This window comes from Danio rerio, chromosome 7 (assembly GCF_052040795.2).
Source record: "Danio rerio strain M-AB ecotype USA chromosome 7, GRCz13ab, whole genome shotgun sequence".
NCBI classification, from domain to species: Eukaryota; Metazoa; Chordata; class Actinopteri; order Cypriniformes; family Danionidae; genus Danio; species Danio rerio.
Window position 1 is genome coordinate 33621804 of NC_141027.1, and position 19478 is coordinate 33641281.

Consider the following 19478-nt stretch of genomic DNA (forward strand, 5'->3'; position numbering starts at 1 on the left):
AATAGTAGGAATATTAACAGAGTCATTAAAAATTAATTATAATAACAATTTAAATTAAATGTAATAATTAGGCCTGTCTTGATAAGGAGTTTTTGTTGTTCGATATATTGGCACCAAAATTGTTGCAGTAAGCAATATTATTGTCAATTTGATATCATTTTAATCCATTGATTATATGATTTAATGATTATATAAAGCATTATAATGCAGATAGCCATACACACTTTAAAATACTTATCGTCCTTAAGGTTATTTAGATTCTGTAATTTGATGTTAGTCCTTCCCAAGTACCAAGGCTCCCCGCTCGGTGGAAGCGGATGAGTTTTCCCCGGAAGAAAGGGACTAAAGAAACTGAATGAATTTGATGTTTAAAAGGTAAAAGTCAATCAAATTGAATTTAATTCAATTCATTTTATTTCTATAGCACTTTTACAATGTAGATTGTGTCAAAGCAGCTTAAAATATAAGTTTTAGTAATTAAACATTTTAACTGTGTCAGTTTTCAGAGTTAAAGTTCAGTTTAGTTCAGTTCAGTGTGGTTTAATATTCACTGCTGAAAGTCCAAACACTGAAAAGCAAATCCATCGATGCGCAGCTCCACATGTCCCAATTATACACATATGTCCTATTGTATATGAAGAGTTTAGATGCAAAAACCTTTAAAAGCCATATGAAAACTTTTTCTAAAATGAGCATTTTTCTCAGCCTCCTTTGTTTATATATTTCACTTTAAAGGCAATAAAAAGAACTTATTCGTCACTATAAAAGTAAAATTTCTAAACCAACACATAAGAGTCTGAGAAAAATGCTAATTTTACAAGAAAACATCAAACGGCATTTAGAGTTTTTTTGCATCTAAACTCTTTATATACTGTTAAATGTCCTATTAGGTAAATGTTCAATTATATGTCATTGAAAAATGGCTTTAACGTTATTTGTGAATTTGTAAATATATATTGCGCATCGATGGATTTACTCTTCTGTAGATTTACTCTTCAGTGTTTTGACTCTTACAAGTAAAAATTAGACCACACTGAACTGAACTTCAACTCTGAAAACTAGACTGACACAGTTTCAATTTACTATAATCTTCTATGGTAAGCTGCTTTGACACAATCTATATTGTAAAAGTGATATTTAAAAAAGGTGAATTGAGTTGAATATTGCAATGGCAAAAAATATTTAGGTCATCTGTAAGTATTGCATGATAACATATTGATTATTATGACAGGTCTAGTAATAATATATTTAAAAATATAAATCATAATATGATATAAATGTGCAAAGGGTAAACAAAGAGCTCATACATACTGTATAATATGCAGATACATAATAAAAAATAAGATTAATAAGAATGAGTTTATCTTGAATAGATAAATGTAATGCAGTGAATAAGAAAGTACAAATTAAAAGAGTAAATAAGATCAGTTTTCTGACCTCAGGCAATGTTCAAAGCTAATTTAAGCATAAGTCATTTATTTCTACGGTTATTCAGAGTATTTTGCCCCCGACAGACAGAAATGTATTTGCTTCATTTTTCATTTCCTGTTACAAAAAAAAACAAAAAAAAAAAAAAACAGAAGTTCATAAACTAATTTCCTCAAGCCCCAAAGCAGTTGCAGTTCAGTATGTGTGTGTGAGTTTAAAACCTGTCTCTGTAGTGTAAGTGTGAATGGTCTGTGTTTCTCATTAATAACTGTGTGACCAGTGCTGACACTTGCTGATTGGAATGGAGAGCCTGCTATTTACAGTAAGTTGGCAAACTACTGTAATATGACTGCAGTATTAGATGTACAGACACTGAGTCTCTCAAATGATCTGCATGCAATACACGCTCAGTATTTCACATTACTGAATCATACCAGTAAACAACATATCACAGTTCTTATCATATCAACACTTACAATTTGTTGCTGTTAAACAATACATAAAACCAGTGGTGTACAACCTGTAAACCCTAGAAAATGACCTAATTACTTCTGGCCATACAACAACAATATACACACTAACAACAACTAAGCACTGTGTATATCAATATTGACCATGCTAAAAACCACATACATGCAAGAAGTTAAAACAAAATGAAAGCAATGCAAATTCTAAATCAGTATTGGGCTGTTTTTTTTTTTTTTTTGTGAATACATTTTATTTATCTTATAATTACTTTATCTTTTTTATTTTATTTATGTGTTATGTTATGCAAAGAGGTACACAAATTGAGCATACAAAGAGAGATGGAAAAACAAAGAACAGAGTTGAAAACAAACTTGATTTTGGTCTTTTTGTTTGGTCTTGGGCTGTTTAAAATTTGCTATTCAAAGCTGCTATTTATTTCAAAGTCCACATTCTACTACTTCAATTAGATGTTTTTTTACCATTCATATCGTGACAGGCAGTCCATTGTATAGAAACAATTAACATTCTCACCCATTTTATATCCTCATGTTGTTTTCATTATTGTAAAAGTAATGCTGTTAATAATTTTCCCTTTGATTAGATTTATATTAATTTCCAAAACATACAGGTTGTGGAGCAGTAGATAAATGCAACATTTAATCATATCTTTAGTTTAACTGTCAACATTTGACTAAGAAAATTCCAAGAACCAATTCATTTTTTACACACATCCCCTTGTTGTTTAAACAGAGTATAAAGGAATAGCAATAACCCACTGAGAAATCCCACCACTACAACACATCATGTCATCACCAGCGCATGTTGCAAGCATTTCAGTTCGTTTATATGGGAGTACAGCGTAATGCACAGCGCGAGCATTGACGCTAATCTTCTGTTATGAATGAACTGAAGACCTTGCATTTTAGACATCACAACAACAAGACCGTTGATACAGCGGTTGTCTAGTAATATAAAAAGAGCAGTGCAGATGTCAACAAAAAGGCAATGTGGAGCTTCTCACGTTTTTAGAACGGAAGTGCATTAGATGTGGATCAGCCAGGCTCCCAAAGTTGCTTTGTGCTGTATTTAGGCAATAACTATTCGTTTTCTGGTCAAAAGCCTACGAGTCTCCTCTTACGTCTGGTATTAATTTGAAATTTAAATGTAAATTTAAATTTAAATGCACTATTATGTTTTTCGTTTTCTTTTTCATTCTTTTATAACCTATTTTAACTCATTTTAATTTGTTTTTATCTGTTTTTAATAATTTTTATTGTCTGCATTTTATGTTCCAAAACATTTCTTTTTTATTCCTGTTTATGTAAAGCACTTTGAATTGCCACTGTGTATGAAATGTGCTATATAAATAAACTTGCCTTGCCTTGCCTTGCCTACAAAAAAGAAAAAAAAATAGAAAAGCATGACTGTAACACATTAAAATCGTCATGAATGTAATAAATAAGATAGTTGTTTATAGTAAAAATTCTTATAAATGCTCTTTTCTAGGGCTGGGCCATTAATCAAAAAGTAATCGATATCGAAATTCAGAACCTATGATCGATCAAATTTTTCCAGGTCAATTTTTTCAATTATTTTCCATACCATGTGTGGACTCATGTGACCTCACTCTGTTAAGGATAAGGCTGGTTTATAGTTTTGCAGGCAATTTGCAGGCATATCTGATTTCTGGTGAAGTAGGACGATGGACCCGTTATTAAGCCTTACTTTGCACCATATTGAAGATGATTTGAAGCAAAAAGATAACCATAGATTCTGTAGTAGATAGTCTGTGTTTCCTTCAATTCTTTTAAATTCAAGTAATACACCCTTCATTCAAAAATCTCTCATTTGTAATATGTGAGCATATTTACTATACAAAAAATGTCAGTGATCTCTGAGGGCAAAAAAAAAAGAAAAAAAAAAGATTATAATAATCATTCATTAATCGAGTAAAAATAATCAAGATTTTGATTTTAGGCCAAATCACTCAGCCCTGTGTACATCTCCTTGCATATGATATGTACAAAAAGAAATTAATAAAAAAAAATAAAAAAATTGTAATTCCCTGTGTACTGTAATCTCTTGGAACGAAATGATATCTAATGCTAGAATGGGAGTAAATAGTCAAACACAGTGCCTTTGTTCACAGGACACACAGCACACAGGAGCACTGGATTAAACTTTGTACCGTGCATCTGTACTCTTGCGGATGTTTTTAAATTCTGTGCATACAGTACGTCAACAGTGTTTATGGGACTTGATTTTTGTAGTATGGTGGATTTTGTACAAAGTTTACGTAGATGGATAACGTTATTACCCGGGAATGCTGGTGTTGTTTTATGTTTTAAATACATTTTTTAATAAACAAAATAAACAATCTTAACTTTTTAACTGTCCCACCAAGAATTTTTTTTTTTAAATTGCATTTCTTAACACTCAATGTCGCTATAGCTAACACACTCAATGCATTTTTTCAACACATTCCATAATTTCTCAAATTTCAGCCTCTACCTAATGGTTGATATGTCGGTTTATGGTAAAAGTGCCGAAATGAATACTTATACTATGAAAAATCTGAAAATATGAAAGGTAAGACTAATGCCGAGTTCAGACTGCATGATTTTCAAAGTAGTCGTGTCACAGATGTTTTCACACTGCATGACTATCTGGGCTAGCGTTTCATCGCTGCTTTGTTTACACTGCAAGATGGATCGAGGACAGGGGCTTTCAGATTGCATGACTTTACTATAGGAAGAATCGCCGACAACTTCGTCCAAACTACGTTCTCATAACTACATAATGAGAAAGAAGCCTTTAATGGGGTAGAAAATGTACATGTTTGCTCACCTGGGTTTAAAGGGAATTAGCCATTTCTCCTCAACGTTGATAATAAACTAATTTTTTTCTGTATGAACCGTCAAACAGACACGGTTGCTCCTGAGCCGGTCAAACCTCCACTAGTTTTTTTTTAGAGTCCAAATAAACCGAAAAAGAGCGCTTTTACCTTCTCCCTCAGCCTCCTGCTGGCCTGCAACAGCTATACACACACACACACACACACAAGTGAAAGCTGCTCTCTCATTGGCTGTAGGGGATCGCTGATGTTATTTTCAGTCGAAACTCAATTCACACGGCATGATTTGAATCGCCGACAGCTCCAGATATTTAGCATGCCAAATATCTCGCAGGCATCGGCGACTCATCAGCGATTCTCTCAGATTGCGTCTTTGATCGTTCATACTGTGTGATTGTCACTCACGTGCACGAGCAGCGATTTGCCTGTGATTTCAGGCATTTGTCGGCGATTTCTCAAAACCTGTCGGCGAGCCAAAATCGGGGCTAAAATCACGCAGTCTGAACTAGGCATAACTTATTTAAAAAAAAAAAAAAACATTTTTGAAAACTAAATCATCTTTTTTCTTTAAAGGGCACCTATGGTAAAAAATCTACTTTTCAAGCTGTTTGGACAGACAGGTGTGTAAGTATAGTGTATATACCGTCATATTGGGGTGATATAAACACACCCAGTCCTTTTTTTTTCTAATTTAACAACATAAAAACAGTGGACCAATTGGAGCGGTTTTCAGAGCAATCACAACTTGACGTAGGAGTGCGGTCCCCCCGCCCACAAATATTAATTGACAGGCCCATTGATTGACGTCACCATATCCTCAGTTTGTTGATTCACATCCGCCATTTTCAGCGTGAGTCAAAGCGATATCACTAAAGGAACATCCTTGCTTTATTTTTAGATGCCAGGCTCATTGGGCTCAACACAAGATCAACATTCAGCACATGACTGCTGTAATCGGACTTATTGGTTGTATCTTTAGTTAGGTTTGCAAACGTGTACTTTTCATTGCGTTTACATTAAACTTCAGTCGTTTGCATTTCTCAAGGTCACAGAAGCTCCCTGTGATCTTAACTAGGTGCAGCTGGAAAAATGCATGCGTGTCATGTGTGCGTCTCTCCATTGGAAAAAAATAAACTTGCTTGCAGGTCACACACCAGATGCGCCGCTCTGTGTGGCGCGATGCTGATGCAGCGCCATGCATTTTAGAACTCTAAACATAGGTTTCTACCAGGGTACACACAATGGCACTTTAAAATGGCGGCTGGGCGCAGCGGACAGCCGCCGACTTTAAGCACCGTTTTGTTTACCCTGATAGAAACCTATGTTTAGAGTTCTAAAATGCGTGGTGCGACGATTCAGGACACATCATGTTTCTGCCGTGCCACAGAGAGTGTCTGGTGTATCTGGTGTGCCATGTCGCAGCGCATCCGGTGCCTCAGCCCCCTTGTTACGTTGGGCTCCGAAACCGAACTTAGCCAAAACTAATTTTCATGTGAAGCAACACGCCACTAAAACAGCAAACTGTGTAAACGCGCCCAACATGACACTTCTGAACACACTATAATAAGAAAATCTGAACTGTGTGCTGAACTGAGCCTAAACTGGCACACTCAAAAAAACCATAATACTAATATTAAATCATAAAAAAAGAGTAAACTATGTGCCCTTTAAGTATAACATTAAATATTTCAGATACTTATTTACAAGATTTCTTTCTTTTTCTTTCTTTTTTTTTTTTTACAATAAAACCAAAATCAAGTGTAGTAATGCAACAGGATTATGGTTGTTTGATTTTTTATTTTTTTTTTTTGTATCAACATGGTCAACCATTTGGTAGGGGTGCAGTCAATGGTTAAGTTGTTTACCTACACTATAAACTAAACTATAAAAGGATACTGTATTATTTATAGTGAAAGACAGGCAATTGTGGTTGTTAGAACTTTACCATTATCAATATGGTTGAAATCGTTAAGTAATTTTCAAATTTTGTTATTTCATTAATTTATAGTATTATGACCCAGTACACTAGTATGAACAACTACACACCATACAGTACCTTTTGTTACAGACAATAACAACTATATGCAGACAATGATGAGAAAGTCATATGATGAACTAAGGCTAATCACAAACAAATTTTCTCACAAGCAGAAAAACATGCTAATATATAGAAGACTCTCAGTGTCCTTCACACAACTACTAAAAACCATACACTAATGCAATAAACATTATTATCAACATTAGATGTAACAATCAAATCTCAACCACGTTCCTGGAGGATATATATATATATATATAAAATTATATATATATATAAAACTTACTGTTAACCAGGTTACAGATTTTTGCTGTAACATTTTTTCACCATTGAAATGTCATTTTTTTCTTTGGGCCTATCTTGTCTTAACACCAGGGTCTGGCAAACTAGCTAACATTAATTAAAACATTGTAAAGTGTGACCAAAATGTGTGAGTTCCATGATTGTAATCAATTGGACACATTTTATGATTATTAACATGTAAAAAAGTGGAGTCCAGAAGACTTAAAACGAAATTAAACTGTCACAGTGGCTTGGCTACCACAGTATAATTTTCTTCTGCTCCTCTCAGCTTTGAACACTTTGATGAGATTGTCATTGTTTATCACAAGCATCCGCTCTCTGTGATCACGCATTTAATGTTCTTCACACTTTAAATCTTGAATAGTGAAAGGGCAGCCTGTGTTGTTTAGTTGCTAATGCATGAAAGAAAAAAAAGCACTGACAGAAAAAGAGGATGAAATGTCTGTCAGTGTGGATGACTTAACAACACGCTGCTGTATAAAGCAGTGGCCATCGACTGTCAAATCCCCGGCAAAAACAATGTAAGCACTTTCATCCTGCAGTCTTTTAGCTCTCCAGACACCTCTTCTGTGTTTGAATTGCTAATGCGCTCGTGCTCTTTTGAGCCAAGTCTCCTTCAGTATTACCTATTCTGTTGGATGGGCTGCCAAGCTACACGCAAGCGAGCTTCCATCTTTAACAAAGCCTGAAAAGCATGCATGATACACAAGATACTTCCAAATTCCCAGAGAAAAGATGAAGGCTGGGAGGGTCTTTAATAAAAAAAGAAGAGAAGAAAAATCCTCAGTGCACCCACATAAAAATTAAAGCTTTTTTAAAGTATCCGAATGCATCACAACATTATGGTTAACATAAGTGCTAGCTGTCATTACTGTGCAGTATTTAGAATTACAGAGTTTACATGATGTGGCACGGGGGTTCAGCAACCTCAATAAATAATGTATCTAAATCAATCTTAAAGCAAGGAATTCTGTCAGAATAGCAGCGCTGACACTTGACGCACAATAGTACAACTGCTGCTTACAATAGAGCAAAATAACTGCTTGATGACTACTTGACTTTCTTATGAACACTTCATACACAGCTTTGCTTTTGTTTGTAAAATAAGTCTCTGATAATCAACAGACTGCATTTAGTGGATAATACTATGTGAATAACTGTTTCAACTTAAAATAATGATTATTACTTATTTTTATAATTTACATTAGCTTGATTTTTCAGGGGCGACGCAGTGGCACAGTAGGTAGTGCTGTTGCCTCACAGCAAGACAATAGCAGGTTCGAGCCTCGGCTGAGTCAGTTCGCTTTTCGGTGTGGAGTTTGCCTGTTCTCGCCGCATTCGTGAGGGTTTCCTCTTGGTGCTCCTGTTTTCTCCCCCAGTCCAAAGACATGTATAGTGTATGAGTGTGAATGAGTGTGTATGGATGTTTCCCAGAGATGGGTTGCAGCTGGAAGGGCATCCGCTGCATAAAACATGTGCTGGATAAGTTGTCGGTTTATTTCGCTGTGGCGACTAAGGATTAAAAAAGGGACTAAGCCAAAAAGAGAATGAATGAATGAAGTGAATGAACAAAAAATGTACTTTTGCTGCTTGTTTAAGCTACTTATTTAAAATGAGTTCAAACAAGCAGTTGGGGACAACTTAATTGTTTTATGTTTAATCCACTTAAACTTGTAAAAATTATTAGGTTAACTTTGATTTGATTTGTGTTGATTTGTGTTGGGACAACATGAAGAAATTGTGTGGTACCCAGCTTTTCTTACAGTGCACACAGTATATATACAGTTGAAGTCTTTATTATTAACCCCCTTGTTTATTTTTTTTCCCCCAATTTCTTTTAACATTTACATTTAAATCCTTAGCTTAATTAGATTATCTAGGAAGGTTAGGGAAAAATATATAGCTTAAAGGGGCTAATAATTTTAACCTTAAAATGTTTTTTTTTTTATTTAGAAGCTGATTTATTCTACCCCCCCCCAAAAAAAAAAATAATAATAACAATAATAAAAAAATAAATAAAATAAATAAATGAGGCTTCCTGCAAAAGAAAAAAAAATTATCAGACATATTGTGAAAATTTCATTGCTCTGTTAAACATCATTTGGGAAATATTTAAAGAAAAAAAAATCAAAATGGGACTAATAACTGATTTCAACTGTATACAGAAGATAAACAGGCACACAACTTCATAAAAGGTAAATATTAGGTTAAATTTAGGTTGTGATGTCAGGTGGCCAAAATTCAATGTTTAGTCAGCGTCTAAGGACATCGTTATTTTGATGTCCAATAAAAACATCAAATGATGTGGATACAGGGTTGATTTTAAGTTGTGTTGGAAAGTGATAAAAATCCAACGTTGAGCCAACATCTTAAACCAATGTCATATTGACGCCAAATACTGACATTTATTCGTCATGTATGGCAACCAAAATCCAATGTCTGATAGATGTAATAGTGGTAACGTCCACACAAAGTCAAGCTGTAACATCTTTAGATGTTGATATTTGGTTGGTTTTAGGTTGAATGTTGGACATTGACGTTGGCTTGACATTGAGTTTTGAAGTCAACCAGATTTTTCATTTCCAAACAAAATGCAACGTCCCCATGACAATGGGGTACAACGTCAATCTGACGTCATGTTGACGCCCTGTGCCTGCTTGGTGTTTAATCCCATTTTGGTCATCACACAGTAAACATCTATCATCTTCTCATCAGTTACATGCATCTAAACAGTCTCTGGTTCAATGCGTGTAAAAGATTTTGGATGTCTTCTTGGACACTTTTAATGCTTCCAAACAGTTTGGTGCAACTATAAATCACTCGTGTCTTGAGGTAGTTCATTATGATGCGATTTACCTCTTTACTTCTCTGTGTGATTTGATTGGACAGAAATCACAGGACTGATGTTTCTAATCCCCATAGACAAGGAAAAATAAAGTAGTGACTGCAGGTTGAAGGAAAGTAGTGGAGTAGAAGTACCGATTACTGCACTAAAATGTACTCAAGTGAAAGTTAAAGTACACATTTTTAAAAGTACTTAGTAAATTACAACTGATGAGAAAAACTTCTTAGTTACAGTAATTAGAGTATCTGTACACAGTTACTTTACAGCACTGCCCCTTGGTTTAGAGAATGTTCCTGAAAAATCTCAGTTTGAAGGGGTATCTAGCCCTTCCCCTTAGCCCTACACCTTCAAGCTAAGGAGAATTGGGACACCCCTACCCCTTCACGTGAATGTGCAAAACGAGGGTTAGGGGTAAGGGGAAGGGCTAAGGGCTAGAATTGAGTTTGGGCCTTACTGTGATTACTGTATTCATTATTGCAACCAGGCACAGTATGTAAAAAAATGTCTATGAATACTTAATATTTTGTCTTCTATACTTTTATTTTGTCGTCTCCACTTCATGTACACTACTGCCAGAGAAACAATGTCTGCCATTACATGCATTGCATGCAACAGAGAACAAATAACTGACTAAAACAAAGAGTATATGTACTTTTTGAGCCACGAGAAGAACAAAAACAACAACAACAAAAAAAAAAACAAAGACAAAACAAACCACATCAGCAAACTCCAACCCACATTTCTCTCTTATTGTTTCTTGTTCTGTCTTCCAATCACTTCCACGGTCTGCTTGTCATCCATCGCAACAATGCTCACTAATGACACACCAGGCTGCTGACATGTCTTATCAGCTTTACCGGCATATGTTACAGGCTTCTGCGTGTAATCAGGGAAGTTTCTCTCTCTTTTTTTTCCCTCATCAGACAGAGCGAATGGCATGGCTGTCAACAAGACTGGAAGCAAGAAAAGACACGGACCCTCATCACTACTAAACTAGCATGAAACTGCCTTCCGTCACGGATTAGCCAGCCAACACTTTTCATTACCTGCCATTCAAAGAACAGTATTTATAGTGGCAGGGGGAGCATGTGTGCAGGCACTGTGTGTGAAGAACGCACTCCTGTAAGCATTCGAGCTGGTTACTTTCAGAAATCAAGCACCTATGGCATACATCTAGAACCAATACAAAGGCAATGAATAAGGATACATCTGAACTATTTTGATGGTCCAATAGCAAAAACAGGCTATCATCAGGCATTTTGTGTAATTCTCATGTCTAGCAAATGCTAACAGATTAAAGTGTTAAAGTAGTAAAAATTACATTTCAAAGTAATAATTAGCTTGTTCATAATAAAATTCTACAAATTCCTGCTAAATATTCTCATGTAGTTCTAGTAATTTGCCTTTTTTCTGTCTAAATATTAATTTAAGAAAATAAAATGGTAACACAAAAAGCAACTGAAGCAGAGCTTGAAGGTAAACAAACAGCGGTTTATGATAAGCATCTTATCGATGATTTTTTACAAAGTCGGTATTAAGAGGGAACAAAGAAAAGCTGTCTGACTAACATCTAGCAGCTAAATGTGTCTTGAAAATATTCAACGGCTTTTATTTTCATAAACAGCGCAGATGTGAATGCATCATAATGCATTGTGCATAATGCATAAATTGGTCATAAACATGATTGCCATAAGGCAACTATAATTGTACATAATTGTAACTGTGCCATGAATTTTATAACAATAACATTTTTTCTTGAACTCTACAACAGCGGTACAGATTTGTCATTAAAATGTCAACAAATGTCATTAAATATTAACAATTTTACTTCGAAACTTTAATGACAAATTCAATGAAAAAAGTAAGCAGAAAAAGATTCATCACAGTTATAATCGGTGATGGAAAGAGTACTGAAAAATCATACTGAAGTAAAAGTACCATTACTTTCCTAAAAATGTAGTGCAAGTAGAGTAAAAGTATCTGTTTTAAATATTACTCAAAGTACGAGTAAAAAGACTTTTAAAAGTACTCAAGAGTAGTGAATATTACGCTGTTAAAAGCTGATGCGTTTAAATGTAATTTTTGCATGTGTGTGTAATTGTAACATTCTGTAGTGCATCGAGTTATAGCCCAGCAGGCACACAACATCGTAAGGCATTAATATTAGGTTAGATTTAGGTTGTGATGTCAGGTGACCAAAATTCAATGTCTAGCCAGCGTCCAAGGACAACATTATTTTGATGCCCAATAATGAGGCCAAATGATATTTGGTTAATTTTATTTTCATTCCGCTTTTGATTTCCAAAAAAAAATAAAAAATGCAACGTCTTTGACGTTGGGGTTCAATGTCAATCTGACGTCATGTTGACTTCTTGCGCCTGCTGGGTGTTTAAGGCCATTTTGTCATGTCATCATACAGTAAACATCCATCATCTTCTCATCAGTGACGTACATCTAATAGTCTCTGGGTCATTGTGTGTAAAGATTTTATTATCTATTTGGTTTTGTCAGGTTGTCATTAAGACATCTCTGCATTTAAATTACAAAACTCAATGACAGTTGTCACAAGCATGCATAAAATGTCCATCGTTCATGACAGGTATCATATTCATGACACAAATATTTATTTTAATACTCACATAACACGTGTTGCCTGAAAGCTGGCTTTCTCTGCATTGGAAATTTTGATACATTGCTTATCCTGCCAGAAAAAAAACACATAAAACATTACATGTAAATAACAGTTTACATACAAATACAGTAGAAACTAACCCTGAGCAACTTAGCATTATAGTGATTTTAGCTGCTTTTTAGGTAGAGAATAAGTTGACTATTTGACAACAGTTTAGAGTACAATGAGCAATTCAGCCATTTATACAGATCAGTGGGTAAAATTGGCATGCAAAAACATATGCTGCGTTTCAATTAGCATACAGTACTACTATCCGTCCTAAATAGTATTTGAAAGTAGAATCAATATATCCCATAACAACAATCTGTTAACGAGGAAGTAGTGTGTCCCAATGCTTGCATACTCTTCTGTTACACACTTAAAAGTGTATATTTTTCCCTCACCTTTTGTGCATACATACTTTTTGAGCGTAGTGTAAGTATGCTAATTGGGATGCAGCAATAGCGTTACATCCATGAGATACAGTATACTGAATGGTCAGATGTGCAGTAGCTAGCTACTGTACGCTGATACAGCAGAAGGAAAATCAAGAGAGTCAAACACGTTCACACAATAAAGTAACACACAATGCAGAAAACAATGTATGTTTTTTGTGTGTGTGTGTGTGTGTGTGTGTGTGTGTGTGTGTGTGTGTGTAACCCATGTTTGTGTAGCCCATTCACATGTCCACATATAATGAAGTCTCCATCTTTCAAATTCACCTTCATATACTTCTGTTGGCTCCACATCCACAACTCCTTATTAAAATTCTGTTCTCCTTTTTGTCATGTGTCTCTATAGCTCTGATCACAAATATTCAAATCAGTCAGATCTAAACTTTTTCAACAGATGAAGTGAGCTGCATGCTTTAAAAACAGACTGACCAGACCGAGAGGAGGAAATGGAGAGATGTTCACAGCAGTTGTCTTTCAGATCCCCCAGCAGCAGCTGCCTGGGCTGCTTAATGGTCTTTTCATGCTCTTGGACACTGAGTGTCTCTTTGTAGGCCACTAGCTGGGGACACACTATAATATTACTCTGTCTACTGCTACTGCACACTATGAGGAGAAAGCACTCAAATAGAATTACAGAAGCCCAGCAGTGCATTTTTCAATACAGAGCTACCACAGGGAGTCTATGTTAGTGTCATAGCGAAATCAAAATGAACTGGAGATGTACTGATACGCACATGTAGGCAGATAATGGAGGCCAGAAATCAATAAATTAGCTGATAAATACCAATCCTGACAAGGATTTTAAGAAGTCTGATTACTAAAACAAAACACAAACAAATACAGTAGACAACTGATTTCACTTTAAAAGCTTAAAAGCAGAGCAAGCATCCAGATTTCTTTTCCCAAAATCATTTGCAAAATTCAAATAATCCATCATTAATTAGCCAATTATTTATTTTCTTTTTAGACTGATAACAGTAACATCAAAAATTATTTTTTATTGACTGATATTGTTATGCTAGAACATACTATATTGTTACATCACTAAAATTGACAATTCTTTTTTTTGCTGGAATATTGTAATCAGGGTTGGGTCGATAGACGATGACATCACCCCAATGCTGAGCCAACATCGAAATCCTCCGACCCACCCCCGTCGTAGCAGCAACCCGCTTGCAAAAAACACTTAGGCCCCGTTAACACTAATGCGTCTTTTAAAAAGGCATTTTAGAATGAAAACCATCCACATCCACAATGGCGTTTCATCTAGCATTTCTGAAAAGCCCTCTGTCCACATTATACTGCTGAAAAAGCACATCACTAGATTAGATATTTCTCAAGACACTTCTATACAACTTAAAGTGACATTTAAAGGCTTAACTAGGCTAATTAAGTTAACTAGGCAGGTTAGGGTAATTAGGCAAGTTATTGTATAATGATGGTTTGTTCTGTAGACTATCGAAAAAAAGTGGCTTACAGGGGCTAATAATTTTGACCTTAAAATGTTTTTTGTTTTTTTTATTTAAAACTGCTTTTATTCTAGTCAAAATAAAATAAATAAGAATTTCTCCAGAAGAGAAAATATTATCAGACATACTGTGAAAATTTCCTTGCTCTTTTAAACATAATTTGGGAAATATTAAAAAAAAAAAAAATTAAAGGGGCGCTAATAAACCCTGATATTTTAATAACTTTAATAATTTTACTTTTTCTTTTATTTAGCGGCCAAGTAAAAAAAAAAAATTTAACCTGGTTATCATAAGTTATTTGTATTTGAGCTTTCAAACATTTGTAATTGATTCAAGCAAAATTATTTTTGATATTTTAGTTTTGTTACTAATAGCAACACTAGATATTTATTTAATCTGACTCCTACCTTTCTAATTACCAAATAAATACAGTACGTTCTGTCAAGGAGAAATATGATGCTGTGTTTCTTAAGAGTAATCATGAGACACACACACACACACACACACACACACACACACACACACACACACACACACACACACACACACACACACACACACACACACACACACACACACACACACACACACACACACACACACACACACACACACACACACACACACACACACACACACACAGTTGGCCCATCTGCCAGGTGACGCTTGGTCTCTTCAGCAATCATACCTCACCATGGCTTGCCCAATCTGTCCCACCGCAAGTGAAGTGGCAGAAAGCCACATACCAGTAGCTTATTAACAAACTCAGCTAGCAGCAACTCTCCACAGCTCTCCAAATGCAGCATCCTGTTTATAACACATTTCCTCACAACCATTATACATGCAACCAAAAGATCTCTCAACATAATGTAACAAAAAACAAAGTAATGTCTGGTAATAATCGCATGGTATTTTTTTGCAATATTATCCATGTTCTCATTGCCCTTGACTGTGGGTCTGTACCTGTATGAGCAGGTGTGACCATCTCAATGAATGTTAAGCTAAATATGGTGACTCTGCAGGCATTAAAGAGTGCCAAGTTTTGCAGAAGGGAGGGTTTGGCAGCAGCATAAAAACCTATTGGTAAGTAGTCAACGGAGTGATTTGCTCTTTTTTTTTTTGGCCAGTCAGAAAATAGTGCAAATAGAAATAGTGTCTTGCAAGACTTTTGAAGTAAAATAGTGAAACATATCAGAGTTTATTTACCCTTATATTATATATCAGCAATAGCTCTGTCAAATGATACAAATGTTGACTTTTGTAACAGGAATTCAAAAGGTTACAGAATTATCTCCAAATATTTCCAATCTGTATAATCAGATTCTCTGGATGTATTTTTTTTTCCATAATTAAAGTAAAATATTGTCATTTAAGGCAGTTTTCCAGAATATGACATCTGGTCAAAAAAACAAATGCTCTCATTTGTTGTAGCTGAAAATCAAGGTTATTCCATAAATACTAATTTCTGAAAGAAATAGTTCATCCAAAAATACACATTTACTCACTATTTACTCCCCCTCAAGTGGTTCCAATCTTTTATGCTTTTCTTTGTTCTGCTGAATACAAGAATTTGGAAAAACCATCCAACAATTGACATCCATAGTAGGAAAAACAAATGCTTTGGGAGTCAATAGGTTTCCAGCTTTCTTCAAAACATCTCCTTTTCTGTTCAACAGAGAGATTTTTTTTACAAGTAAAGGAAGACTAAAATATGACAGAATTTTTAGTTTTGGTTGAGCCATTCCTCTAACTCTTCGGATGTTACATTGATATTGTGTTGCCTAAAAATGACAATAAACAGGTCTGTAAACATGGCACCTTTTAGTTATTTTGTAACAATAATAAGCTTTTGTAATTTTGTAATAATAAAAGCTTTAAAATGACTAAATGTAAGATCAACCATTAACTAAAAATCAACCACAATCATATGTCTCAGTGGAGGTATTTGGAAGATCCCCATATAGGTTGAACCAACTGATTGCTTGAGTTTCTTAATTTCTTCCAAAATCCATGATTAAGACTGATACTACTACTAACTTACAATGGTGAAATATAACACGTTTCTGACTTAACAAGAGCCACTAGAAACTTTTCCTAAGCACCTGAGTTTGCACATTAAATCAAACTGTAGTCTATAAAACATAATAATGAACAATATGTATGCAGCATTTATTAATCATAGTTCAACATTGCCTAATTCTCACAAGCTGACTTTCAGAAGGGGACTTGTAGTGCCCAAACACCATCCTATTACATAATGCATTACTTAAATGCAAATCCATGAATTTTATTGCCATTAATTTAAACAAAGATGAATAAATACTGCCATAAATCTATTGTTCAATTATCGACTACATTTACATGGACAACAGTAATCAAATTATCTGAATAAGACAGTAGTATGATTGAGGTGTTTATAAGAGTTTCTTTTTGAATAGTCTCTTTCATGATCTCATTTTACATGTTATAGCACACAGTTCGATTAACGTCATTGCGTCACCATGGTATCCACATTTTGGGTGTTTAATTTGTATTTTTTTAGAGGTGTGAACCTATACTGGTCTAACGGTTCGGTTCGGTTCAATTATCATGCCTTCGATTCGGTTCAATTAGATATCTCGGTGCATCACGGTGCATTGACGATGCTTTCCATATACAGTGTTATATTTTAGAGGAGAGGCTATAACAAGCTGTCTGTATAAACACACAGAGACACAGCACCACACTGTCTCTCATTCAAACACAAACATAGACAGCACCAAATAAATAAACACACACACACACACACACACGCACACACACTTAAGCCCTCGCAACAGTGAGAGCTCGCGAAGAGCGGAGCAGAAAAACGAAAAAAAAAAAAAACGAAAAAAATAAGCACTTTTCCGACGGTCTCTTGCTGAGAGCTCCTCTCAGCGCGAGCTATCCCGACTAAACACATATTGCGAGGGCTTAAACGGAGCAGTGCTCGTAGTGTGGAGCGAAAAGAAAGAAAGACAGTTGTGAAACATAACCAGCTTTGTCTTTTTGTAGGAAACACACTTTAGATCTTTTTAGGGTAAAATGTTTTTGAGTTATTGCCGTCTATAACTGAATGTGTGTCAGGAATATCGAAAACAAAACCAACTGAACCGCGCTCCCCTGGATATACAGCGCCCTTAGCATTTGCCTATGGTGCCTATGCCACGGACCAGCCCTGAGTTGGCTGAGTGTTGTAAATACTCGCGCTCACCTCCCTCGCGACAGAGCGCATAGGAGATAAATGACGTCAGTACATAATAACCGGTTATGATTATTACTGAACCGATAACGAATTGTCTGCGTCTGCATCGCGGTGCACCAAAGAAACAATTAATTTTGACACCCCTAATTTTTTTACATTTCTTTGACTTTGAGTTTGGCACTTTCACTTTCATTCAGGAACATTTCATGCATGCCCCCATGACAAACGCGATATTGGATGCGAGTATGAACTGCTGGAAGAGTGTAGTTTTAATCTACTTTAATACCGCAGGCCGTATGGGGAAAAAACTCCCCGCATTTCACAATGCAGGTGTCTGTGGTCCTTTACCGACTTGGTAGGTGCAGAGAAAAGTGTCAAACAGACGTGTATAGACTATCCAGTGGCAAATGTGGTGAAAATCCTACACAAAGGCAATAGTTCAATAATGTGACTAAAATCGGCATACTCCACGTCTTGGGTTTTAGTCTAGTTCAATTATGACTTAGGTTGGATTAAATGAATCAAAAATTGCTGTTCACATGGTAGACTCGTAAGTAGAGTATTCTCTTTAAAAAATCAGATTATTGGTGTCCGTGTAAATGTACTAATGGTTTGTTCATGTTAGTAAATATATTAACATGAACTAATACAACCTTTTTGTAAAGTGTTACCCATAAAACTGTTTAAATAAGCTGAAATTAAGGAGTCCAATAATTAGCTCAACAACAAAATACAGCATATTGATAATAAAATGTTCCTTTAGCACAATATCTGCATATTAGAGTGATTTTTGAAGGACCACGAGACACCGAAGGCTGGAGTAACAGCTGGTAAAATAAAATAAAACAAAATAAAATAATAAAATAAAAGCTTTACTATGACTAGAATACCTTATATCAAAATAGAAAATGGTTATCTTCATCAGTTACCTGCAGTCTTGCTGAGAAATGATTTAAAAACACAACCCCAAACTGGTGCATCCATACAGAGATAACACAGATATCATTTTACTTTGGAAGAAAACAGGATGGTGTGGTTTTATCAAAGATTTTCAAGAACAAGTTACTTTTTCAGTAAATCAAACAATTCATGGCTAAGTGTTTAAGCGGGGATGTTTTTATTTCCAAGAAAGAATGTTTCTCCACTACATGCCTGTGGACACTATTTGCATTTTCATGACAATACTATAAACAAGCAAAGCCCGGTGATCAGGCCAGAGATGAGCAGTTTGCTGTAACCGCAGTGCTTGGAGTGTTTGTGTGAATGCTGCTGAGGGCTTCCTGAGGCTTCACAAATGTCCTCGCTAAGCAAAGTTTGGATCCATTATCTGAAACCAAACAACAACACACACTGGGATATAAACAGGAGAACATGAATATAGACCTGTCTTCTTCTTTCCTGATGCTAAGACTGGGGGATTTTTTTCTTTTCGTTCTGCTGGGTGTGTTTTTTTCCTGACAGCTCCTGGCAGAAATCCCCAAACCTCAGCGCCTAACCACATTTTAACATTCTCAGTCACTCGCACGTCTCTTTTTCTTTTACGCTCTCACTTTCACTGAATTGTTATGCACACACTGAGCCAACTCAAGGCCTGAGCCAGAACAGCATTGCTCTGTAGAGTAAAACTGACACATACATGTAAGAGTGTATATAATATAATTACTGTTATTACGCATATAAACTCTCAGACACACACATTTGCATAAATGGTTTATAGGAACACT

At 35.4% G+C, this 19478-nt stretch overlaps 2 long non-coding RNA genes across 3 annotated transcripts in view; both read right to left on the reverse strand.

Moving 5' to 3' along the window:
• LOC141375393 (uncharacterized) overlaps window positions 1-19478 on the reverse strand; it is a 152927-nt gene that overhangs the window by 68217 nt on the left and 65232 nt on the right. For both annotated transcript variants that reach the window (XR_015495858.1, XR_015495857.1), the window contains exon 2: window positions 12576-12637. This is a non-coding gene — a long non-coding RNA (uncharacterized LOC141375393). The remainder of the gene's footprint in view (window positions 1-12575; window positions 12638-19478) is intronic.
• Window positions 10458-12239, reverse strand: LOC147836028 (uncharacterized). The gene is made up of 2 exons (XR_015495860.1): window positions 11258-12239; window positions 10458-11145 (listed from the first exon to the last, which is right to left on the reverse strand). It is a non-coding gene; the product is annotated as an uncharacterized LOC147836028 (long non-coding RNA).